The sequence below is a fragment of the Loxodonta africana genome, chromosome 24, assembly GCF_030014295.1.
Source record: "Loxodonta africana isolate mLoxAfr1 chromosome 24, mLoxAfr1.hap2, whole genome shotgun sequence".
Classification (NCBI taxonomy): domain Eukaryota; kingdom Metazoa; phylum Chordata; class Mammalia; order Proboscidea; family Elephantidae; genus Loxodonta; species Loxodonta africana.
This window is the reverse complement of record NC_087365.1, coordinates 36,500,181-36,525,614: the sequence shown is the minus strand read 5'-3', so window position 1 is coordinate 36,525,614 and position 25,434 is coordinate 36,500,181. Positions and strand designations below refer to the sequence as shown.

Sequence of the window (25,434 nt, the reverse complement as noted above, 5' to 3'; positions counted from 1 at the left end):
ACCTCCCCAAGCAGAGAGAGCACTTGGTGTGACCCTGACTCAAGGCCTCAGTTTCCTCATCTGTGAAACAAAGATCATTACAGCAGCCATCTGCCTCCCAGTCCTGCTGGGGGCGCTCAGAGGTGATCGTGGAAGTGCTTTTTGGGAGTGATGATTATCCCTGTACTCCTTTAGGGACAAAAAGAGCCCCAGGACTTGCCATCTGCATATAAGGCAGAATATGTCAGAGCCATGCGGGAGGCAGAGAAGGGTGAGGTAGGGGCAGAGAGGGGAGGAATGGGAGCAGGTTGGGGCAGGGAGAGTGGGCAGTAAAGGTCTTCTGGAAGCAGATGCATCTTAGCCATTGAGAGGGCGGGCATGCTAGGCAGTGGGGCCTGCAGAGGCAAAGGCATGGAGGCCAGACAACCCAGGGCAGGCAGGAAGGTAACCAATGGTTCAGAAAGGCTAGAGGGCCCCTGGGTTGAAGGCAAGTGTGGGAGATGACCAGGGTGGGGCAGAGGGAAGAGTACCCCCGGGAGCCCCACTGTGAGCCCAGCCCATTCTCTCTCTAAGCCTCAGCTGCCTCCCCAAAAAACAAGGCCAAGTGGACAAGGATGCAAAGCACCCAGTGCCCAAATGGTAGCCACCTTTGGAGCGATGGGCCCATGCACTGAGGAGCCCTCCAATGCCAGGCAGAGCTGTCAGGAAGCTTGGAAGCCTTGGTGGGCCACAGGCAAGCAAGGGCTGGGGCGGAAGCCGGGCTTAGGGAGGCTGGATGGAGCTCACCGCTTCCCATCGATCCAGCCACCAAGCTTGTCTATCTCTGGTTAACCATCCTCCATTCCCTACGCCACAGGACAAGCCAACCACAGATTCAGGTCCCCAGTCTCAGCCCTAGGGATTCCCCAGATCAATAGAGCTGGGGGAGCCTGGAATTACCTCCCAGGTAAGACCTTTGTAATCACTTCTGGGAATTACCTCCAGGGAAGGAAAGAATTACCTTCATAATCACGGGCACTCATAAGTATTAAGCATCTACTGTGTGCCACCCCTGAGCCAAGCACTTGGCACCCATTAGCTCATCTGATCCTCGTGCCACCTTGTCAAAGCTAGTACTGACAATTGCTGGGCTAAGGGCTGGGGGGACCACGGTTTCAGGGAACATCTAGGTCAATTGGCATAACAGAGTTTATAAAGAAAATGTTCTACGTTCTACTTTGGTGAGTAGCATCTGGGGTCTTAAAAGCCTGTGAGCGGCCATGTAGGATGCTCCACTGGTCTTGCCCCTTCAGGAGCAAGGAAGAATGAAGAAAACTAAAGACACAAGGGAAAGGCTAGTCCAAAGGACTAATGGACCACATCTACCACAGCCTCCACCAGTCTGAGTCCAGTACAACTAGATGGTCCCCGGCTACCACCACTGACTGCTCTGACAGGGATCACAATAGAGGGTCCCAGACAGAGGTGGAGAAAAACGTAGAACAAAATTCTAACTCAAAAAGAAAGACCAGACTTGCTGGCCTGACAGAGACTGGAGAAACCTTGAGAGTACTGACCCCGGACACCCTTTCAGCTCAGTAATGAGGCCACTTCTGAGGTTCACCCTTCAGCCAAAGATTGAACAGGCCCATGGAACAAAACAAGACTAAAGGGGTGCACCAGCCCTGGGGTGGGGACTGTAAGGTAGGAGGGAACAGGAAAGCTGGTAATGGGGAACCCAGGATTAAGGAGAGTGTTGACATGTCATGGGGTCGTTAACCAATGTCATAGAACAATGTGTGTACTGTTTGATGAGAAACTAGTTTGTTCTGTAAACCTTCATCTAAAGTTAAATTAAAAAGAAAAAAAGATGAGGTCATATTGGAGTAGAAAACCAAAACCAAAAAAAAAAAACCTAGTACTGACATCGTCCTCCCCATTTCACAGATGGCGAAACTGAGGCTCTGAGCAGGGTAATCACTTTACCACTGCAATAAGTGGCAGAGCCAGGATTCAAACCCAGAACCGACTGGCTCCAAAGGCTTTGCTCCTTCTATTACCAGCATCCCTTTATGCCATGAACATCTATTGAGCTCTCAGGAAATACCAATCCTGGAAGCCTGGCTTCCCTGCCAGATCCCAGTGCCTCGGGTCCAAGTGGAGATTCACTAGCCAGAACCAGAAGCCCAGAGAGTCAGGGTCACCTGCTCCCAGTAATATACCCATCCTACACCTGAGGCAAGATTTAGCTGAGACAAGTATACACTCAGTAGGAATCAGACACCCACAAATCACTCGGAAGCAGAGAGCCTGGGTTTACACCTCACTCTGCTGGGTGACCACGGCCCCTGCCTTTAGTCTCTCTGAGCCTCAGTTTCCCCCTCTGTATAACAGGAATACAAATTCTACCCACCCCCAGGATGGGAGAAGGGATGTAAGGGGGCCACCGTGTTATGGCTTGGGAGGGCACAATGTAAGGACAGCAACAGCAGACAAAGTAAAAGTCAAGGCCCTACAGTTGGACAAAGCAACCCTAGAGAAGATAATCAGACAATGACGTGGGCAGTCATGCTTCCTACCCCGATTTCCACCTCCAACACCCACATCTGCTTGTGCTGGCCTCACAGCCCAGCAGATACAAGGGCTCAAAATGACCCATTCCCACAGTCTCTCAGCAACTCCACAGCCCCCCAGCATGCCCATCGTGCACAGGCACCAAGGCGGTCAGGCCTGCCCCGGCGAACTCCCTGGCTGGAATCCCCATCACAGAGGCTCAGTGAGGGAAAAGCCCTCACTGCACAGATGGAGAAACTGAGGACCAGAATGGGAAGGGACTTGGCCTTACACTTGGCTTTTTATTTTATTCTGGAACTTCTCTGGGAAGTCCTAGGGGCAGGGGGCAGGGGATTAGGGCCCAGGTTGGGGAGAAGTCACTTGCCTAAGGTCCCACAGCAAGGAGTAGGGAGATGGGGGTTCTGGCTTCCAGCTCTGGAATCCTACCCAATCACCCATCTCTTGCCTCAGCCCCACCCAGGCTATGCTGCAGGAAGGGGCAAGTTCACTGGGTAGGCAGAGTTCTTGATCAAAAGGCAAGAGATCTGCATTCTCCCAGCTTGGATGATTTGCTGGGTGACCTTGGGTCTTTCTGGCCTCAATTCCCCTATCTGTGAAAAGAGAAGGTCAAATAGATCAAGAGTGCCAAACACATGGCACACATACAAGCCTCTCTAATCCCCTGCCCATGGCAGACATTACTAATCTAACACAGCACTCTTTCCCATGAAGCCAAGACTAAGCCTCAGAATGCTTCCCAACACAGCAGTCCAAGTCTAGGGGATCTGAACACTGGACCATCCCTAGACTGGACAATATCTGAGTCCCCATGAGGGAAGGAAAGGGAAAAAGAAGGACATAACATTTATTGATCATCCAGTAGATTCAAGGTGCTGGAAGTACATTAACCCATCCACTGCCATCAAGTCGATTCCGACTCATAGCGATCCTATAGGACAGAGTAGAACTGCCCCATAGAGTTTCTGAGTTATAATCCTCATAATGGAGGAGTGTACAGGCTGAGTTTCAGAGAGGCCAAGTGACTCACCTTTGGGCGTACAGCTGGGAATAGGGATTTGAACAAAGGGGAGACATCTACTGGGTCACCCTCCATGGGTAATTTCCCTGGGTCCAGGAACAGTGATGCAGAGTCAGCCACCAGGTGAAAGCCTAAGGATGGGCCTCACCCTATTCTCCCCTCAGCCCTACTAGATGCAAGCCCCATGCCCATTTTACAGCTTCAGAGACTGAGTCACAGTGAGTGGGATCAGCTGCCAGCAGGGACAGGACTGGAGCCAGTGTCTGGCTCTTCTCCACTCCTATTTATTGAGCATCTAATGTGGCTAAGTGCTTTATTTCTGTCCTGTTGGACATCCTGAGAACCATGGCTCTTATTATCCTGCTTTACAGATGAGGAAACTGAGGCTCCCCAGAGGAAGTACCCCCCAACAGGGGCTCAACTGGAAACTAAAGCAGCCTCCCATGGAGATAAGGGGGTAGGAGCAGTGAGTAGAGAGGAAGTGAAGGGCTGTGGGAACCCAAAGGGAGATAGAAGTACAAGGCCACACCACCAAGGCAGGAAATGAGGTTCTGGTCAAAGGGCCCAGAGCAGGGGAGTGGGGCCCTTCAAAGTGACTCTAAGGGTTGCAGACAGCTGGGAGGCCCCTGGCAGTGCCAAGCACTGAACTAGGAGTCCAAATCCCTATAGCCTAAGTCCAGCCCTGCCACTAGTCTCCCTCTACACAAGTGGCTTCTCCTCTCTGGGCCTCAGTGTTTGCTTCTGGAAACAGGGCCAATCTCATCTAAGGCAGGCTTTCAAGAAGCTGGGTTGGCCTAGACCCATGGTGCTCACCTCAGTTCAGCCTCCTTGCACACAGAGAAGGCACAGAGAGGGAGAGGAGGACCCAAAGCCACCCAGCACATCAGTGGCCTTGGCTGCCAATATCCTCTCCTAGGCCAGCCTTACCCAGGCTGGCACTTTCAGACTCAGAGAGATTATCCACTCAAGGCCTTCACCACACAGCTGAGGAGGCCAGGACCAGAGGTGTCAACCAACCTGTCCAATGTAACACAGCACAAGGCAGGTCCCACTTCCTGAGCACCTATGGCATCAGGCACCAGACAGTCCTCCTATAGTCTTAACCTGACAAGGCGATATTTATTGTCCCACTTCAGGATGAGGACACTGAGGCTCAGAAAGATGCAATGAATGACCTAAGACACACAGTAAGTAGAGGCAGTCAGAACTTGAACCTAGGCCTTCTGACTCCTGGGTCCTTACCACACCTTTGGTCTCCATCTACCCAGCTGACCCTTTCCTGCTCCTATCTCACTCCCAGCTTCCAGTCAACCTGCAGCGCACTTCCCCAGGCCCTGGCTCTCACCTCTCCTGCATTCATGCTGGTGAACTCGTACTCAGTCTTCAAAGCCCAGCCTCAAATGCCTCCTCCTCTTGAAATCTAATCTAGGCCCCAAAGAATACCTGGCAGGCAAGGAGTTCTGCCCACAGATCTGGCTTCAGGCCCACTTGGCCTCAAGCATGGGGCTGTATATACAGGAGGCACCAAATAGCCTTTGTGTGAAGATGAAGGCCAAACTACTCCCCAAGGCCCACAACTCCCTTGTGGTCCAGCCCTGCTGATAACACCCTTCACTTTACCTCTCACCATTCCCCCTCATTCTCTGTGCTCCAGCCTCACCACAGGCTTTCTCATTGTTCCTCCACAAAAGCACACACTCCCCCACCTCAGAGCCTTTGCACGTGCAGTTTGGCTGCCTAGCATGCTCTTATTCTAGCTCCACGTCCAGCCAACTCCTTCGGCATCCTTTAAGACTTCTCCACACCCCAGACCTCACACTCTGAATCCTTATCGCAATCTGCCATTATATATTTATTTATTTGGCAACTGGTTTGCTACTTTTCTTCCCCTACAGATTCAAATTTCTGGAAGGTCAGGGACTTGATCACCATTCCCCAGCAAGTACCCACCAGGCTGACTACTCCCACAATCTTGGGCAGGGGAGGGCAGGAAAATGGAGGCCTGGGAGGTATCTGAGCAGGAGGGAAGAAAGAGTCCCCTCTCCCCTTCTTTGTTAGGTGACCTACTGCCCTCCCTCAGCTTAGGCACACTACCTCCTGGAATCTCCCTGATGCCTCCCATAACTCCCACTGCTACCCCATCACAGCACTGCTCCACTGAGTTATAAGCTCCTCGTACATAGTAGGTGCTCAATATGGGGTCATGGTGCTTATATCTGGGCAAGCTTGAGAAAACAGGGTCAACTCTTGTGAAAAGGTTAGACAAACAAGCATCCATGATACATGGTTCGGGACCAAGAGATGGGGGGTTTTCCCAGCAGCTACATGTGCTCACCCTGGGCAGAGCTCAGTGGGTCACTGAGCTATCCCCACCCTGACCCCTGGGGTTTGTGGGAGTCAGACCCTCTCCCCCTCAGGTCACAATCAGGGAACAAGCCAAAGAAGATTCTGGGTTGTGTGCTGGGGATAATGCCTACTCCAGGAGGAAGAGGAGAGAGCCAGGGGGCCTTGCTGGGAGAAGTGGGCCTTAAGCTAAGCGTTGAAGAGCCTGAGCAGATGAGCAGCTTATGAGGAGAGGGCACTCCTGGCAGGGACATCTTCAGGAGCAAAGGCCCAGGATTCACACAGGAGAACCTAGGCAAGCAGTCAGCTGAGAGAGGTGACACACTGTAAATCATTTCTCTGGGTGGAAAGACAATATCACCAATGCAGGCCCAAAAGGGCCTCGTGGCTTCCAGTCAATCACTCATCAGTATAGTCTTCCAACACTGCTCTGTGCCTGGCCCCATGCTGGGCAACCTCCACTCTCCCATCACTGGAGGGGTGCCCGGCAGCCAGACTGGGTCTCTGAGGTCTGGGTTCTAATTCCAGCTTCAAGTCGTATGGCCTTGGTCAATTATTTCCCCTCTCTGAGTCTGTTTCCCCATCAGTAAACTGGAGAAAAAAAAGAGACTCTACCTCACAGGGGTGAGTGCTCACAGAGGGTACTCAGTTGCCATTATTATTGGCTCATTTTAAAGTTGACAAAACTGTGGCCAGAGGGAGCGTGAGTTGCTTAAGGTCACACAGCTGCTATGTGGCAGGACTGGGCTGGGGCTGTTTCTTTCTCAAGGGGGTTATGAGTAGGTTTTTCAGAAGATTCATCCTCTTCTGGGCACAAGGAGATGAGCCCCACTTGGGCCAGCAACCTTACCTCCCACCTTCATTTCTCAGGCAGTCGTTCTGTAAAGCACTCATTTATTGAGCACCAACTACGTGCCAAGCCCCTACAGGCAGAGGTGCATAGAATCTTCCCCTGAGCATCCCTATTCCTCATACTGTGACTCAGAGGGGCAATCCCTTGGCCCAGGTCACTTAGGGAGACAAGAAGCCCAGGTGTCCTGACTTCCCAATCAGTGCTCCCCCTAGGGGGCAAGAAGAGGGTCAGCAACAGGACCAGCGAGGCCCACCCTCAAGCCAGGTCTGGTCTCAGCTATACTGTTGCTAGACCTGGACTCATTCCAGGTGACCCAGGGACCACTGCCCCTATTGTATAGACAGAATCCCTGAGGCCCAGGAAGTCTTGCCCAGGGCCACACACACACTGTGCCCACTCTCAAGTCCCTGAACTGATACCCCACAGTTGAGTTCTGTTCACTCCAATCCATTCTCCCACCAGCCCAGCAATTCCACTCAGGCCCATCTGCCACTGATGAGGTCCCGGGCTCAGAATGGACAGGCAGTTGCTTGAGGATACACAGCAGGGCGAGTGGCAGCCCCAGCCTGGCCTCAAACCCACCCCCACCCAGGCAGGCAGGTGGACCCGCCAGGAGGTAGGCACCCAAAACTTTTGCCAACTTCCGAGCGGGCAGCGCTGGGGGCTGTGGGCAGCGGGGACCAAGCCCAGCCTGGCCCAGCCCCTTATTCCAGGCCGGCGACACCAGGCCCGACCTAAGGCCCCACGAGGACGAGGAGGTCCTGGCGCCCTGGGCCTAGCGCTCCCTCCTTGGCGCCCCCCAAACCCCCGTTCCAGGCCTTCTGCCCCCCCCACCCACCCACACCCCACCGCGGGCCAGGGGCGCCAGGCCGGGTAGTCGCGGCCAGAGGCGGCGCCGACTGGCTCAGATTTCATATTTGGCCTAGACCTGGCCTGGGGACTCGGGCCGGCTCGCCTGCATCTCGGGGGGTTCGCGGGGGAAGGGCCAACGAGAGGGGTCCCCGCACGGCCAGGACTCCAGCGCCCCCGCCCAGCCCCCTCCCTCCGCGGCATCACAACAAAAGGCCGCGCTGGGCTTGTCCCGGTGCGCCCTCCGTGCGCTCCGGGATCGCGGCCCGGCCCGGGGCTGGGGGACAGGGGTGGGCAGGAGCCCCGGCGGCCCCGCGATCAGACGCCGGGGTGGTCCAGGCGGGGGCTTTCTCAGGCCGGCCGGGACTAGGGGCCCGCAGAGGGGCGGAGGGCTCTCACCTGAGGCAGCCGGCAGACGGTCGCACCGGCGGGCGGACGCACGGGAGGGCGGACCCCCGGGCCGCCGGACGGCAGGGTATCGGGCAGACGGCGGCCTGGCCGCTCCGGCTCCCAGGCCGGAATGGATTCTGGGCCGGGAGAGACAGACCGAGAGAGAAAGGGAGGAGAAAGAGGAGGAGGAGGCGGCGGCGGCCCCGGGAGGGGAAGAGGAGGGAGGGAGCGCGCGAGTGGGGAGGAGGGGCCCGGCAGGCCGCCGGGAGGAGGAGGAAGGAGGAAGCGCGCGGGGATATACTCCCTGCCGGTGACCTGGGAGACACCCGTGCGCGGCCCAAGCCAGGGGTCCGGGCAGGGCAGGGGTGGCGTGGACGGGGAGCAGAGGCCCCGCCTCCCACGCTGCCCGTGAAAGCGCCCCATCCCACGAGGCCCCCATCCCATCTGCTCCCAGGGCAAAATACCCTCCCTAACTCCCCCAAGCCACTCACCAACCCTATTTACCCCAAATCTGCCTCTCCTGCAATTATTAATAATGATAATAACCTCGACCCTAATGGAGCGCTCACTCCTTACCAGGAGCCATACTAAGTGGCTGAGGTCGACTTTGGGATCTAATCCTGAAAACAACCTGGGCTGGGTGGTCCTGAGATTATCCCTGTTGCACAGATGAGGAAACTGAGGTGCTGAAACGGCAAGGATCTCCTAACAAGAACCAGTCCTTGGTTCCCAGCCTTAACCCCAGTTTCCCAAAGTGGGAACTGGGGCAGGTGGGGCAAGCCGAAAGAGCCACTTTTATTTTAATAGATATGTGTTCATTTTATTTATTTATTTTTCTTTTTTGGTTGCATTCTCCACAATGTGAGGGCATGCTCCCCCTTTCCACTCGGTTTTCCCTGTGTCTGCTCTTCCAGCTCCTGTCCCTTCCCACCTTCTTGTCCTGCTTTTGGGCAGGCGTTGCCCATTTGGTCTCCTATATTTGATTGAACTAAGAAGCGTGTTCCTCACAGTGTGTTGTTTTTTAATTTATCTGCCTGTCTAATCTTTGTCTGAAAAGTGTGCTCGGGGAGCGGTTTGAGTTCTGAGTTAGTGGAGTGTCTGGGGCCATATTCTCGGGGGTTCCTCCAGTCTCTGTCAGACCAGCAAGTCTGGTCTTTTTTGGTGAATTTGAATTCTGTTTTATATTTTCCTCCGTGATCCCTGTCAGAGTGGTTGGTGGTGGTAGCCAGCCACCATCTAGTTCTTCTGGGCTCAGGCTGGTGGAGTCTGCTTCTTGTGGTCCTTTAATCCTTTGGGCTAGTGTATTTTCCTTGTATCTTTGGTTTTCTTCAGTCCCCTTTGTTCCACACAGGATGGGACCAATAGATGTATCTCAGATGGCCACTTGCAAGCTTTTAAGATCCCAGATGCTACTCACCAAAATGGGCTATAGAACATTTTCTTGATGAACTACGTTATGTCAATTGATCTAGATGTTCCCTGAGACTGTGGTCCCCAGCCCCCAGCCCCAGCAACTTGGTCCCTCAGAGTGTTTGGATGTGTCTAGGTATGTGTTCATTTTCATGTGCTTAAGAAAAAACATTAACTATGGTAGCCCAATCAGACCAGCAAGTTGAGGAGATTACTGCTGGGGGAGGGAAGGGGCAGTTAAAGCTGATATTTAAGTGAAAATTACATTTTCAAGTAACTAAAGAGGCTAAGCACATCTGGGCACAGGGGTTGGAAGTGCAGGAAAGAAAAGGAACACGGAGGAAATACTGCTTTAGGCCACAAAGTCTCCCCCAACCACTATCTGAGCTTACCTGACGCCCTACCACCTCCTAGCCCAGGATCCAGTGCTGCCCTAATGGAGGTAGAGCTTGCCACCTTGGCTCCTCACCAGGCCTCTCTGGATCATAGCACCTAGTGGGTGGGCCTGAATCCAGCTTTAAATACCCCCGCCAGCCTCCACTTTCCTCCTCTGAAAGTTCTCCCATTTCACAGATGGGAAACAAAGGCCCAGCCAGGACAAAGAGGCACCAGGCTTGGACTTCTACCCCCTGGACAGAAGTCTCTGCTAAAAGCACCTGGGAGGGGAATGCTAGCAAAGGCTCCTGAGACTAGAGAGAGAAGGGACTGCACAAAGGCCTACAGCAAGTCAGAGGCAAAGCAGTACCGTAAGCCAACATGGGCTGGCAAAATGGCTGCACTTGTTTGCAAGGCTGGCTTAAAGATTAACCTGGGCTCCTGGCTGGAGGAGCAGGTTTCTCTCCCTGGTTCACTCTTCAGACATTTCTGAAGGCCTTCACTGGCCACACTGAGCTAGGGATGGGATTCATCCAGTGGTGTCCCACAGCTGACTCCTATTTGCCCCCAAGAGCTGATTGTGCACCTCTTCTCAACTTTGTGTTCACTGATGTTACATTGGTATCTTGATATCAGCCATGGTGAAAGTATTACATCCTGGAAATTGGCAAACGCTACAAATCAAGGCTTTTTTTTTTTTCCTTTCGGAGAGGTGGTTATTAAATATTTATCAGCACATCATTTAATACTCAGCTTAGTGCCTGTAAACCATTCATCATCATTAATAGACGAAAACCATGTATTAATCTCTGACTGTATACACAGCCCCAGGCCAGGCCTGGACACCAGTGAGGACAATTTCCCAACCCAAAGCTCCCAGCAGATGACAGATGATACTGATGTCAGCACTGCTGAAAGGGTGAGTATGGGTGGCACAGAGTCCTTGGTCTCTGGAAACCGCCTCTTCTCCTCCTCCCCACTGCGTTCTGGGTCAAAGCCACAACCCAGGGCAGCATGGGGAGTGTGGAGTGAGGCCCCGCTGCACGCAACTGGTGGTAGAACCGTACACCAGAGGCTTCCCATGACGTGGGGTCAAGGGCCCCGCCCACATCTCACCCAGGGCCCTGGGGGCTCTGGCTCAATGACAGCCTATCTACTGCACCCACCCCCAGGCCAGCTCATCCTTGGAGCAGCCACTGGGAGGCTGGACCCATCACAGGCACTCAGTGGGAAATTCCAGACCAGCCCTGTCATTCCCCAAATGGTTTACTATGAGTCCTCTGTCTGAAGCCACTGGACTCAGGACTGTGGGATGGATTAGGGGAGGAGGGAGCCTGAAGCTATGTAATAAGCTTGGTGCCTCCCACAGTACTGCGTCTTAGAGTTTACATAGTGATGTTCCATTCATCAGAGCTTCAGCCCAATCTGGGCCCTCCGAGCCTGGGTCCCCTTCCTCTTCTGCCAAGTCTACCTCCTTGCTGATTCACCACGGAGCTCATTCTTGCCTTGAGGCCTCTGCACTTGCTGCTCCCTGTGCCTGGAATGCTCCCCACCCTCTAAGGCCTGGCTAAGCCTTAGCCTTCCTCCATTCAGTCAGTTTTCCTGAGCACATACTATGTGCCAGGGTCTGTGCTAGGTGCTAGGGAGACAGCAGTGAACAAACCAGGCCAGACCTGTGCCTTGGAGGAGCTCACAGCCTGGAGGAACAGGGACATGTGACCATGTGCCAGGCACAGTGGTTGGGGAGGGGGACCTGGAGAAGGAGCTTCCATGCCAGCATGTATCTTGTGGGGTGGCTGGTGGAAGAAGGAGGTCAGCAATGGAGGGCTCAAAAGTCGGAGGAGACAGCTGCCAGGTGAAAAATGGCACAGAGGGAGCAGCTTGAGCAAAGACCCAGAGGCCAAAAACACCGCTATGTGTGGAACTACAAGCAGGGCAGCGCTGATGGAGCACAAGATGGTGGGTGGGCTGGCAGTGGGGAGAAGTGGGGCAGGAAGGGGGGGGCTGGGGTGAACCCTGAGCGTCCTCAAGTGCCAGGTTTGACTCCTGTCCTAGAGGCAATGGGGAGCCATGGAGAGTTGTTAGCAGACGAGAGATCACTGTGGTCACTACTGGGTGGAAGATAGATTAAGGCAGGGAGGCAGTTAGGAGGCCTAAAACCCAGGAGGTTGGAGAAGCATAACCCTATGAGAGTCAGAAGGAACAGGTTGCACATTCTCCCTCAGGCCAGCCCCCGGGAGGGGTGGTCAGTCTCCAGCCTCACTGCCCACCTGCCCACAGGCGTGCACCTCAGCATGCACCTCTGCGGAGAAGCCTGAGTGAAGACATCCAAATGATGGCACTAACCACTGAGCAGCCCTGCAGAATCACAAACCTCCTCAGCTGCACCTTCTGGGGCTTTACGGCCAGTACAGGGAAGGGAAACCTGAGGCTCAAGCACTTCTCTGTCCAGCCTAGAGTCTGGAGACAAAATAGAGGACATTACAGGCAGAAAAGACCTGAACATCTGAAAATGGGGCAAAAGCCCAAGCCCCCCAGACTGTTGTGAAAGCCAGTTGCCAAGAAAACTCAGTCACTCATCACATCACCCCCTCAGGCCACAGTAGAGGCCCAAAGAGGGACAGACACTCTCCCAAAGTTACACAAAGAGTTACTGGTGGGCAGAGCCATCCCCCAGCGCAGGCCACATCCCAGAATGTTTGTGAGAAAAGATGAAAGGAGTCGGGCCCTTGATCTGCCTGGCAGGAGGGTAGAGGGCAAGCGGAAATCTGAAGCCAAAGCTGTGACCCCACAGACAAGAAGGGTTAGAAACCTTCAACCTAGCAGAGGGAGACAGCCTGCCACAGGAGGGCTTGAAAGAATAATGGTGAAGATAATAATCACAGCAACAACAACAACAAAAAAAAACAGCTGCCATTGAGTCGATCCTGACTCATAGCAACCCTATAGGACAGAGTAGGATCTCCCCACAGGGTTTCCAAGGAGCGCCTGGTGGATTCGAACTGCCATCCTTTGGGTAAGCAGCCACAGCATTTAACCACTACGCCATCATAGCAATACCTCACAGTTATTAAGTGCGGAGTTCCCCGAGCAAGTACCCTGTTCTGGGGGCTCTGTGTATTTAGCGTCTTTATTCTTCACAACACTACCTGCTAGGAGCCACTGTTATCCCCATTGTAGAGATGAGGAGACTAGAGGCAATATGGTGCAATGAGGGAGGGCAGGACCTCAAATTCAAACTCAGGCAGAACTCAAACCCTGCTGAATCTGGAGCTCAGACCCTGAGGTTCTGTGCTGCTCCAACCTTCTATGAAGCTCAGATTTCAAGTCCGAGAGAGAAGTGAGACCCAGCAGATGCCCAAGAGGGAATCACTATTTCCCCTCTAAGCCCCAGCTTTCACATCAGTTGAACAGTGTCTCCATCTTCCACATTTCCCAGGCATGTCAGGAAGATGGAATGTAGCAATGTTCTGTGGGAGTACTTTGAAAAGTAGATACTAAAGAACAAAAAATGTTAATATCATACTCTGCCCTCAAGGAGGGTGAACATAACTCTCAACTCCTTAGCTGTGGGCTGCACATAGTGACTTCCTTCCAAAGAGGACAGTATAGAAAGGGCAAGACAGTGTAGGAGGGCAAGAAACCTGACAAACACCATCTCAGCCAGGTGATCAAGGTCAATGTCAACAGTGAAAAATCATATGAATATACGTACCCTTGATATAATGTGAAAAAAATGGCACTTTATCTCTTTGGTGTTCCTCCCAAAAACCCAGAATCCCAGTCTAACCATGAAAAAAAAAAAAATCAGACAAATCCCAATACAGGGGTATCCTACAAAATAATTGACCAGTACTCCTCAAAACTGTCAAGGCCATCAAAACCAGGAAAGTCTGAGAAACTGTCACATCCCAGAAGACCCTAAGGAGACATGACAACCAAATGTAATGTGATATCCTGGATGGGATCCTGGAACAGAAAAAGGACATTAGGTGAAAACTAAAGAAATCTGAATAAGCTACAGGCTTTAGTTAATATATCGATACTGGATCATGAATTGTAACAAACGTACCATGTTGATGTAAGACGTTAGGGAAACTGGGTGCAGGGTATAGGGACTATCTTCTCAATTTTTCTGTAAATCTAAAACTGTTCTAAAAAATACCTTTTTTTATGTTAATGCCGAGTTCAGGCTAGGTGTAGGGAAATGAGCTCCTTGATGTACTGCTGGAGTGAGTAATGTGGAGGGTGGTTTAACAATATGCAGGAAAAGCCTTAAAATGTGTATCTGCTTTATCCCAACTTGGAATTTGTCCTCAGGAAGTAAACAGAGATGATCTCAAAGATTGTTACAAGGATATTCATCAAGGCATAGGTTATAATAAAAAAAATCAGAAACAGCCCAAATACCCAGCACTAGGGGATTTTTAATTAGACCCTGGCCCATGGACAGGAAGGAATATTATGCGGCTATTTCAAAGGTTGTGGAGAATGTTTCTGACCGTGAGAACTTGCTCGTGGAACGTGGAAATTACGCTGGTTACCTCAGGGTGGTGGGAATACCAACGATATTATTTATTTTTTGATCATTTGTATTTTCTAAATATTCTATAATATACCTGCTTTACTTGGAATGACAACAGCTAATATTTATTAAGTCCTTGCTAGTTTTCAGGCTCCAAGGCCTATAGAGTCCAATGTCTTGGGGTCTGATGCCAGTAACTTCACTTCTCATCTGAGTGACTGTGGGCAAGTCCCTCTCTTCTCGGTTTCCTCATCTGTAAAATGGGAAGAATAACAACCACTAGTCTGCAGGGGTTACTGACACCCTGCCACATTGACCCTGATAGAACCCAAAGACAAGTAACACAATTAAATAATATTTAAGTATCAAGATGGAAGTCATTGGCATTGGTTGACATAGGTGGTAAGTCAAGAAAGAGATTTTGGTGGCTTGGTAACTCGAGAAAGCTTTTGCGGAGGAAGCAAGCCCTGATAGGATTTGGATGGAGACAGCATTCTGGGCTGGGGACTGCAGAAGCAAAGGCCTGAAACCAAACCCAGCAGGTATATGTGTGCAGGGGCAGCAGGTATATGTGGAAGCCAAGGGTTGGAGCTGGACAGGCAGGACAGGGTCAGGTGAGGAGGCATGTCCAAATGCCTGACAGAGGAGTTGATGCAGAAAGAAATTGAGAGCCATGTTATGTTCTAGAGCAAAGGACAGAATCTTAGGACAAGGAGGAAACGAAGATAGCCATCTCTAAACATTTCCTTCTAAAGTTGGAAAACTGAGGACCAGAGAAGAGAAGTGGCTTGCCCAAGGTCACACTGTGAGTTTATGACAGAGCCTGGACTAGGAACAAGATTTCTCAATGTCACAAGTATTTATTAAATGTCTACTCTATACAAAGCACCGGCCTAGGTCTTTGTCATGGTGAAGGCAGGTGGGGAGATTTAAAGATTTGTCCATGGGTCAGCACCTCTGGGCCAAATCTCAAGAAACACAGACCCTGCCTTCTGGAGGCTCCTCAGCCAGAAGTAGAAACAGGCCCTGAAACACCACAAGCAGGAGGCCAGAGAGCTTCCATGTCCCCAAAAGCCAGCCCCACCAACTGCAGCCCATGTGGCCTCCATGAGAGTCACTGCTGCTCGGTGAAAAGGGGCTAACGATGGGACTGATGCTCCGTAACACTGGGAGGATGCAGAGAGGTGTGGAGAGCTCAATAAACAACGATTTCTTATTTTTAAATGTAGTAGCAGAGAACCAGGCTGAGTGCTAGAGGAGCTCAGAGAGGCAAAAATTTGTCAGTTTTTCTTGGTAGAGGCCCCAGGGAGGCTTTGCAGATAAGGGACACTTAGGTTGGTCTCGAAGGATGAGGAGGCATTTGCCAGGCAGGAAGGACATGGAAGCTGCAGGCCCAGCCTCTAGAGCTCACTGTCTGGTTCAGCAGAGGAGAGACATGTCAGGGTACTCTCCCTGGGAGTTCCCACCTAACGGGACTTCCCCGTTTCCTGGCCTTGATGCCTCCTTCCTGACCTTCCTGGGCTCCGGGGTTTACCATTGCCCCAGCCAAGGGCAGAGACAGCAGGGGACAGGCAGTAGTGGAGGAAGATGCCAGGGCAGAACAAACTCCACAATCTGGAAACGAAACAGAGTCCTGCCTCCCACTCACCAGCTGAGTGTCACTTGTACAACTTCCTCCTTCTGTTCCTATTTAGGAATTACCCGGCCAGGGTCTATGGTGGTAGGGGCTGCCCCAAAGGCTGGAACTTAGAGCTTCCTTGGGTCTCGTGGGTCTACCCAGTCTCCCATCCTCCCCTCTCCCCCACCACCACCAACATACCCTTTCTCCTTCCTGGCCCCAAACATCTGCCCATACAGTATTGCCTCCTCTCTGCTAGTCTAAACTCCACTCATCATCTTCAGCTCTCCTCCTGCAAGTTGTACTGCTCAAGTCCCTTCCAGTGAGACCCTCCCTGTCCTGGCCTCTTTACCCATTCACTCCATAAACAGTTCCTGAGTGCCTCCTGCATGTCTGACCCTGTGCCAGGGCTGGGGACAGACACAGCAGTGACCAAGACAGTCATGCTCCCTGCCCTTTGGAGCTTGGGCCTCTAACCCCTGTGTGTCGTGCATGCTTTGTCCATGCCCTAGGTGGGGAATGGAAATGAGGACCCCATCCTGTGCGGTCTCTGTATCCTGTGGCTTGGGCAAGAGTCCCAGCTCTGGCTAGTGTTGTTTCCCCAGCTGCAAAAGGAAGAGGTAAGATGACAAGTCCAGGAGCCCTGGAAGAATGGGGGAGGGGGTGGTGAGGACTCCCCCACCCCCACTCTGCCAACCCCAAAATAATTCCTCAAAATTCAAGTCTCTCCATGGTCCCTGGACCCTTTGCTAGCCCAAGACTGGAACCGTTTCTGAAACCAACTCTCCAGACAGGGACTGGACTGGACTATAGGATAGATAAAGATACTGGTGAGAAGTGAGCTTCGTGGCTTAAGTAGACACTTGAGACTATGTGGGCAGCTCCTGTCTGCAGGGGAGACGAGAGAAGGCAGAGGGGGACAGGAGCTGGCTGAATGGACACAGGAAATACAGGGAGGAGAGGAGGAAGGTGCTGACTCATTAGGGGGAGAGCAGCTAGGTATAAAAAGCAAGGTATGTGTAACTTTTTCTATGAGAGACTGACTTGATTTGTAAACTTTCACCTAAAGCACAATAAATAAATTAATTAATTAAAAAAATTTAAGTCTCTAAATGGAATTGGTAAGAAGCACACACAGGGCTCAGATTCATCAGAATTTCTGGGCAGAAACAAATATGCAGGTCCAGAAAGGATGACTTGCCAGGTGGCAGAACATTATGGTTAAGAGCAGATTAAGAAACCTGGTTTTGAGGGTTGTTAACAAATGTCATAGAACAATGTGTGTATTAACTGTTTGATGAGAAACTAGGTTGTTCTGTAAACCTTCATCTAAAGTACAACAAATAAATAAAGTTAATATATGTTCAATGAAAAAAAAAGAAAGAAACCTGGTTTGAATCCTGCCTCCGTAGCTGTACGGCCTTGGGCAAGCCACTTAACCCCTCTGACCCTCACTTATCTGTAGCCTGGGGACAACTGTACATACCTCATATACTGTTTAACGACTAGCATGATGCACACCAGAAGTTCAGTAGATGGATATTATTATTATTTTAAAATCTGGTACAGCCACCTTAAGATTCTATTAATAAAGCTGGACAACTATCACAGCTGGAAAATTAATGTAGATCTATATATTTTGTCATGGAAAGAGTTCATGCTATATTGGTAAATTAAAATGTTATAATATTAACAATATAATCCCATTTTTATTAAAAAAAAAAAAAAAAGCGGGCATAGAAGGAATAAACATTGCCATGTTACTAGTAGTTGTCCTGGCAGTGGGGGAGTCACAGATGAGCTTAAAATTTTTTTCCTTTGGGCTTGTCTTTATTTTTTAAACTTTCTACAGTAAGCTCATGTTAATCAGGCAATAAGAAAAAACATAATTATTTAAAAAGCATCATCTCAGGTCCATCTGACTGCAGTGGGTCTTTTCTCCCCTACTAGCCTGGACGCCCAACTGCAAGGCCTGGCTACAGAGCTCCACAGCCCAGGGCTCCTGGAGGCCGAAGTCCTCAAGGATGGACCTGTCATGCCCTTGGCCTTCCCCTGCCCCCTCTAGCTAGTCTCTCAAGGCGCCTGTCCAGGATCTTCTGTCTTACTGCGCATTTGGCTCCTGGCCCCACCCGATGAGGAAGAGAGAGACTCCTAGGGGGAAGCATGCAGTTCCCTTCCCTGAAGTTCTGGGACCCTCCTGTTCCCCTTCCTCTTGGCCCTGGCTCAACCTGCTTACATCCACAAACCCTCTGGGGCAGAAGGGTAAGGGAGAGTAGAGGGGAGGGGCACCTCTCTGCCCTGGCCCTGGGTTTGGGGCCAAGGACACAGCCAGTCCTTGCCCAGCAGGAGCCCAAGGTCTGGTGACTTTGACTAGACTTTATCTTAGTTCACAGAGTCTCTCAAAGCAGAGCATGCATTTGGGAAGTGAGCCCAGGAAGCTGGAATGAGGGAGCGGGAAGAGAGAAACAGAGAAGAAGGGAAGCCAGTATAAGGAGCATTACTGAGGTTGCTGCTGTAGGCAACAGGGGCTCTGTTCCTCTGAGACCTCAAATAAGTCACAAAATGCCTCCGGAAAAGTCCAACCAGAGGACAGACAGGAGGATAGGAGGCTGGGAGGATAGAAGGCTGGAGGGGTAATCCCCTACTCTGGTCCCCCGTTGGCTTTGGGAAGCCCCCAGGGGTGTTAACTCCCTCTCACTTACCAGCTAGCCTACTCCCTCCCTCCAGAGAGCCAAGGGACAAAAATGGAGGTGGAACTCTGTGGTCTGCAGCTCCAGCCCCCAGCTTGCTCCTTAAACATTGGGATTCCCCAGGCTCAATCCCAGCTCCAAGCCACACCACTACAACCACCCCCTTTCCCCCACAGCTTCACCCCAGATTCCTTCCTCAGCCCTGGCCTCTCTCCAGAGCTCTGGGCCTGTAAAAATGGCAGGGAGGCGGTGTCTGACCCCTTTTAACTTCACAAGGGGGAAGGAGAATCAAGATCAACAGCCCAAGGTTGAGCCTATGACGCAGAGGTCAGATATGCCTCCTCTCTCCGCCATCTTTACTAATTCTGACACCAACCATCCAGCCCGCGGCACTCTCCACTGCTCTATAAAAAAAAAAAAATTTTTTTTTTTTCTATATAGTTCAATAATTCATTGCAATGGCCACACAGAACTCACAGAGAATACACAAAATTATGGGGTTTATTAGAGAAGTAACAGGTTACAGTTCAGGTTCAGGAACACTCAGGATACAATTCTTCCATCAGGACAGCCTCTTTTCAGCTGCGCCCACAGGAATGCTTCTTTGCTCTGGTGAATGTCACAAAACTCTTTTTAGGTCTGCCGATAAGCGCCTCAATGTACCCCACTCTGCCAGGAAGCCTCAGCCCAAAGGTGCTCAGCTCTAGCTCCATGGGTCAGCAAACCTTGCTCAACCAAGTGCCTGGAGGCACCTTACTCCTCCAACAAGCCTCCTGTCCAAAGGCACTCAGCTTCTTGCTCTATGGGCCAGGAAGCCGACTGTGCCGTCTCCTGCGGCTCTCTCCTGCCACCATTTACCTGCCATTGCTTCTCATTGCCTTCAGTGTTACAGCCCTTTCTCTCTGTGTCTCTGTGTGTGTGTCTCTCTCTCTTTGCCTCCTGGTTCCAGGAGCTTCTCAGTGCAGGGATCCTGGATCCAAACAACATGCTCTGCTTTTGTCTCTTCTTCCCTGATGGTGGTGAGATACTCTCTTCCTGCCTCTAGGAGGGCCATTCTTAGCCTAGAGGAATGGCAAAACTGATCAATTCCTTCGTTAGGGTTCCATATAACTTATTAGCATGGTCCCACCCCATCATTTGGTGGAAGTTACAGACTATGGCTAGAAGGCCCATATTAAGTAATTCATTGCACTGCAGTACCCATCTGTCCAGTTATACCCCAGACCTTTCCCTAGGACATTCCCCTGGAACACCCCAGATTCCATACATCCCAAGGAGAGTACATCCTCTGTTCCCTGAAGCTGGCCCTTCCTCCTGGGTCCTGGACTCAGGAATAGCTGCTCCATCCTCTCAGGCACCTCATCCAGAAGCCCAGCATCCCCAGCCTCCCCCTTCATTCCCACTCCCAAGACCTACTGCCTCTGCCACCCAAACTATACACTCCTCTTGTACCCTCTCCAATGCTCAGGTTGGGGCTTGGCTCACCCAGATACCATCCTGGCCTCTTCATGATCTTGTCACTAGTCTCCCCTTCCCTAGTCCATCCTATAACAGCCCCCTTGGTCCTCTTTCCGAAACACAACTCTGAATCTTTAATAGCTCCTCTGAGGCCTCAGGCCAAAGCCCACACTGAAGAGGCCACACAGGGCCCTGCCAGCCTCTGTAGTCCCACCTTCATATTTCCCAGGGCTAAACAAGTGGTCACTGCCCACATGCACCACTCTCTTACCTTCTGGTCCTTCCTCCTGCTGTCCCCTTTGCTTGGGGCGTTCTCTCCCTGCCTCTGCTGTCTGGTTAACTCCTGTTCATCCTTTGGCCCCTCCCCCGATTCCCCAGCCTGGGTCAAAGCCTCATCAGAACACCATCTGCATTTCTAACACGAATGTTAATTCTAACCTGTCCTTTACCCAAGGGAGGCCGAGCTCCAAGGGATAGAGGCTGGGCCTGCCTGTGTCATCCTTGCTCCCAGCACTGCTGGGACCAGGGCTTGACATTGAACAGGCTCCAGTGCTTGTTTGGACAGGAATCTCAGGCCTGGATTCCCCAGGTTGGCTGGAGTAGTGCCAGGCATATCCCAGCCCCTGCCTGAGGCTAGCACATTAGCTCAGACTTCCAGACTAGGCACTGAGCCAGCCACCCTGCCCCAGGTCCCGCCTGGAGTCTGGCCTCACCATCTTCCTGTGCCCTAGCCAGCTCTGGGAGGAGCCAAGAGCGCAGCCTCCTGTGCTGGACCTGACCTCACACACCCCGGGGCCAGAGTCCCTACTGACTCTCTCCCTTCTGGATGGTTGGATCTGGGTGAGGCCCTAAATTGGCAGGGAGGCCCCTCCCCACCACCTGTGTTTGAACCAAGTCTCCTGCACTTGCGGTCTGTGCTCAACTTTCCCACCCCATCTACCTCCCGATAATTAAAAGCATTTAATCATTCAATGGTTAAATTAGCTCCCCGGGCCTTGAGCTAGCTCCCCTGTGGCCTTCTCGTTCCTGGAGATGCCAGCATCTGTGTTTCCCAGTCCCTGGGGCAGGGCTGTTAGATACAACTCAACGAACACTTGCAGAATTCTGTCAATGAAAGAAGTGTGTCCAGAGAGGTATACAGCAGGCAAAGGGCCAGTCCAAGCAGTTTCCCCTCCTTCTTGAGTCCTTGAGAGGGTGAGCAACTTCCCTAGGTCACAGACCCCAAATCTGGAAAGCTGGCTGAAGACTTGGGAGCTGATGACACACGTACGGTGTCTGGTAGAAGCACACTAGTTAGTAAACCAGAGCTCCTGCCCACGTGGGGTTTGCAGGCTGGTGCAGGAGGCAGTCGAGAAACCAGAGAACAAACCTATAGATGCAGAATTACAGACTGGGCTATATGGTAGAAAGGAAATAAACGGCAGACGGAATGGCAGGGGACTCTGAGGATAGGTTAAGGAGGGCTTCTCAGAAGAGATGAGTTTAGCTGGAGCTGAAAGAATGAACAAAAGTGACCCATACGAAGATTTGGGGGAAGGACTGTTCAGACAAAGGGAAGAATCTGGGCTAAGATAGAGCAGGGGCAGTGGGCTGGGGAAGAGCAGTGGGAGATGAAGCTGGAGTCAGTAGCTGGAGCTGGAGCTGGAGCTGGAGCTGGCAAGTCCTCCTGGGCTGTGGTGAGGGACTTGGGTTTTACTTAAATGCAAGGGAGGCTGTGGTAGACATTAGACAGGGAGGTGGGTGATGGTGACATGAGCCAGTGCATGGTTTTGAAGGTTTGGAGGCTGAACAGATGGGGTTGGGGGCGGGGGATAGAGGCAGGGAGGCCTCTGGGTGGGGACGAAGGTGGCTCAGCCCAGGCAGGGGAGTGGCAAGGGTGTGATTTGAGTACGCATGGAGGAAGCTCCCACAGTCCTTGCTGATGGAGCAGGAGTGTGGGCGCGCAGAGGGAAGGATCCAGACTGCTTCCCAGGCTTTGGTGTGAGTGGATGGAGGTGCCATTTACTGAGATGGGGAAGCCTGGGCAGGAGCCCACTGAGGGGGCAAGCCAAGAGTTCAGTTTTGACCAAATTATATTGGAGAAACCTATTAGATATCCATGGGTATGATGGAAAACTAATAATCTGGACACTTACTGAGCGCACTCTACATTGCGTATTAAGTGCCTTGCATATATTAACTCATCTAATCCCTTCAACTACTCCTTGCAAAGAGTATTGTTGTTATCCCCATTTTACTGGTGAGGAGATAGGCTCAGGGTAGGATGTTGTAAATAGGATGAGAAGAAAGCCAGGCAGAGCTCCAAGGAGTGCTCGTGTATAACAGGCTACAGGAAGAGGCTTCCAGAGAGGATTCTGGGCTTCCCAAAATGGGAGGGGGGGTCCTCTGGGGTCAGATGTTAAAAGGAGGCCACATGAGATAAGTACAAAAAAGTATCCAAGAGGTTGAGCCACAAAGCTATTGACCTCGAGGAGTATAGTTGCAGGGGTGTTGGGCGCAGGAGCTGGATTACAAGGGTTCTGGAGGGACTGGGAAGAGGGTAGGTAGACAGAGAAAGTGGGCCTCATTCTTTCCAGGTACTAAGCCTGGCTGGTAAGGGCAGGAGAGAGGCAAGGACAGCTAACAGAACCTGCACTACCCAACTGAGGTCGGAACCAAAACCGCCTCATTTTCCAGAGAAGGAAGCTGAGGGTTAGAGCAGTGAAGGCCCATTCCGTGGGCCCACAGTCCATGCAGATGAACCGTACTTGGATTGCCTCAGCCCTGCTCCACGGCTCCCTTTCCATAAAAGCTAAAGCCAAGGTTTCCTCATCCGCAAAAATGAGTTGGACCAAATAGTCTCCGAAAGCTCAACAGCTCTCCAGTTCTATGACCTCATAGGCCCCAGTCCCCATGGGGCTTGGGGGAGGTCATTCAAGAGGCCCTTTATCATCTTGTTGTACCCCCTTGAGCTCTTGGAGCAAAACATTCTGGAGAAGCAAGGTGATTCATCCCTACCACCATTTGCCAGTTCCAGAGAAAAGGCAGACCATGGAATACATTCTTTCACTGTTAAAGAAGAGAGAAAGAAATTTCAAGATGAAGTTTTTCTTTAGCCGATGGAGGCCGAAGGAGCTGGGACAAACATTTTTTGGAGGAAAGGATCATGGTTTGGGCCCAATTTTCTCAAAACACAAGATGGTGCCCTCTGAGAATACCAGAGACAACAGTACTTTTTAAGCAACTTGAACCTGACAACAGCAGCCCTTATTGCTGACTGACTGGATGTGGGTTAAAACCAAATTAGACTGGCTGTTGCCGTTCTTGATACTACGCCCTTGTCAGAACTCCGACTGTCAAGGGGAGGATGAAAAACTCACACTTGTGCCTCTTAAGTTAAGCCAAGGGAAGCTTGCTGAGTGTTTTGGAGGGCCTGGGCATTTTGCAACCCAAGACGTGGAGGAGATGAGTATGGTGGGGCTTTTGGGGGTGAAAAAAAAAAATTATTTTTTTTTCACGGGATAATTGCAGGGAGGAGGCTCCACAATTCACAGAAAATCAACCTGGAACTACTCTAGTAATAAAGACAGATGGGAAGCGCTCTCATTTTGACCTCACAGGCTATCTGTGAGGAGTCCCCAGTTTGAGTCTACTATAAGTAAATGCTATACTCAACTCTTCAAAAATTATACTTTTAAACCTCGCCCCCCAGCTGGACAGCAGTGGAAATGAACGTGACCTCTTGGCCAAGTGAGGATGTGTGATATTGTAAGAAACCTCCAGAGATCTGGGTTCTAGTTTAATTCTATTTCCAAAGAGTTAAGTGGCATCGAGCAAATCTCCAGCCCTTTATAGGGCTCAGTTTCTCCACCCATAAAATCTCAGGGAAGAGAATGCGTTGAGGGAGAAGAGGTGAACTTCGAGGCTTGGGATTTGGAATCAAACTGCCTAGGTTCTAATCTTATATTTTTAGCTGTGTGTCCTGGGGCAAGAGCTTAACCTTTTTGAGCTTCTGCTTCCTCGTCTGTAAAGCAGAGACAATTTCTACCTCATGGGATTTGCTGACAAATTAAATGACATATGTGTACAAAGCACATAGCTTAGTGCCTGGACCACAGGAATATTTTTATTAAGGTATAATTTACACATTGTGAAATGCTCAGATTTTAATCTTGATGATTGCATATCAAGACATAGAACATTTCCATCACCCCCAGAAAGTTTTCTCATTCTCCTTCCCTGTCAATCCTCCTCCCAGAAGCAACCACTGATTTGGTTTCTATCACCACAGATTAGTTTTGTGTTTCAGAATTTCATATAAATGGAACCAGACATAATATTTTTGAGATTCAATCATGTTGTTGTGCCTATCAGATCATTTCTTTATGGTGTGTAGTATTTCATCATATAAATACACTTCGGTTTATCCATTCTATTGTTGATGAGCATCTGGGCTGTTTCCAGTTTGGAGCTATTATGAACAACGCTGCTATAAACACTCTAACTAGAACTTAGTACAAGATTCTTTGTAGACAAACACCTTCATTGCTCTTGGATAAATACCTAGGAGCAGAATGCTGGTCATAGGGTAAATTGTATGTTGAACTTTTAAGGCACTCTCAAACTGTTTTCTAAAGTTGTTGTATCATTTTACACTTCCACCGGCAAGGTGTAGGAGAGTTCCTGTTGCTCCACAGCCTCTCCAACATCTGCTGTTGTCAGTCTTTGATTTTAGCCATTCTGGTGGGTATATAGTGGTAGCTCATTGTGGTTTTGATTTGCATTTCCCTGATGACTAATGATGAGCACTCTTCATGTGCGTTTTTAGAAAAAAAATTTTTTCAAGGTAGTTCCTCTCCCCTTCACTGCCACGTAGCTCTACCCTCCACAATCTGAAGGTCTCTTGAATAAATGAAGAAGGGAAAAGCTGATGGGAAAACCTACCAGAAATATAAAAACCTCAAAACCAAACCCATTGCTGTCGAGTCGATTCCGACTCATAGGACAGAGTAGAACCGCCCCACAGGATCTCCAAGGCCGTCCGTAAATCTTTACAGAAGCAGACTGCCTCATCTTTTTCCTGAGGAGCATCTGGCGGGTTCAAACTGCCAACTTTTTAGTTAGCAGCCAAGCGCTTTAACCATTGCACCCCCAGGGCTCCTTAGGAATATAAAGACCTCTACAAATATGAAAAGAAGTATGTGCTCGGCCTGGGAATCCTGCCTTCAAATTTGGTTATACACTACTTAGGGGCTAAGGATGGGTTTGCCTTTTGAGGAAGCCAAGATCATGGCTGATTTGAGGGTGTGTGTTTTAATGATAAATTTAATGATGAACTTGTTCCATTACCACCGCTAGTATTTATAAACTACCTACTATACTCCAGGCACCTTA

General features: G+C 50.9%; 1 protein-coding gene across 3 annotated transcripts in view; it reads right to left on the bottom strand.

Moving 5' to 3' along the window:
- Positions 1-8,164, bottom strand: part of SRC (SRC proto-oncogene, non-receptor tyrosine kinase) — a 59,743-nt gene extending 51,579 nt beyond the window's left edge. For all 3 annotated transcript variants that reach the window (XM_064276068.1, XM_064276069.1, XM_064276070.1), the window contains exon 1: positions 7,995-8,164. The gene's annotated coding sequence lies outside the window, so the exon portion shown is untranslated. The remainder of the gene's footprint in view (positions 1-7,994) is intronic.
- Positions 8,165-25,434: the final 17,270 nt, after the last annotated feature.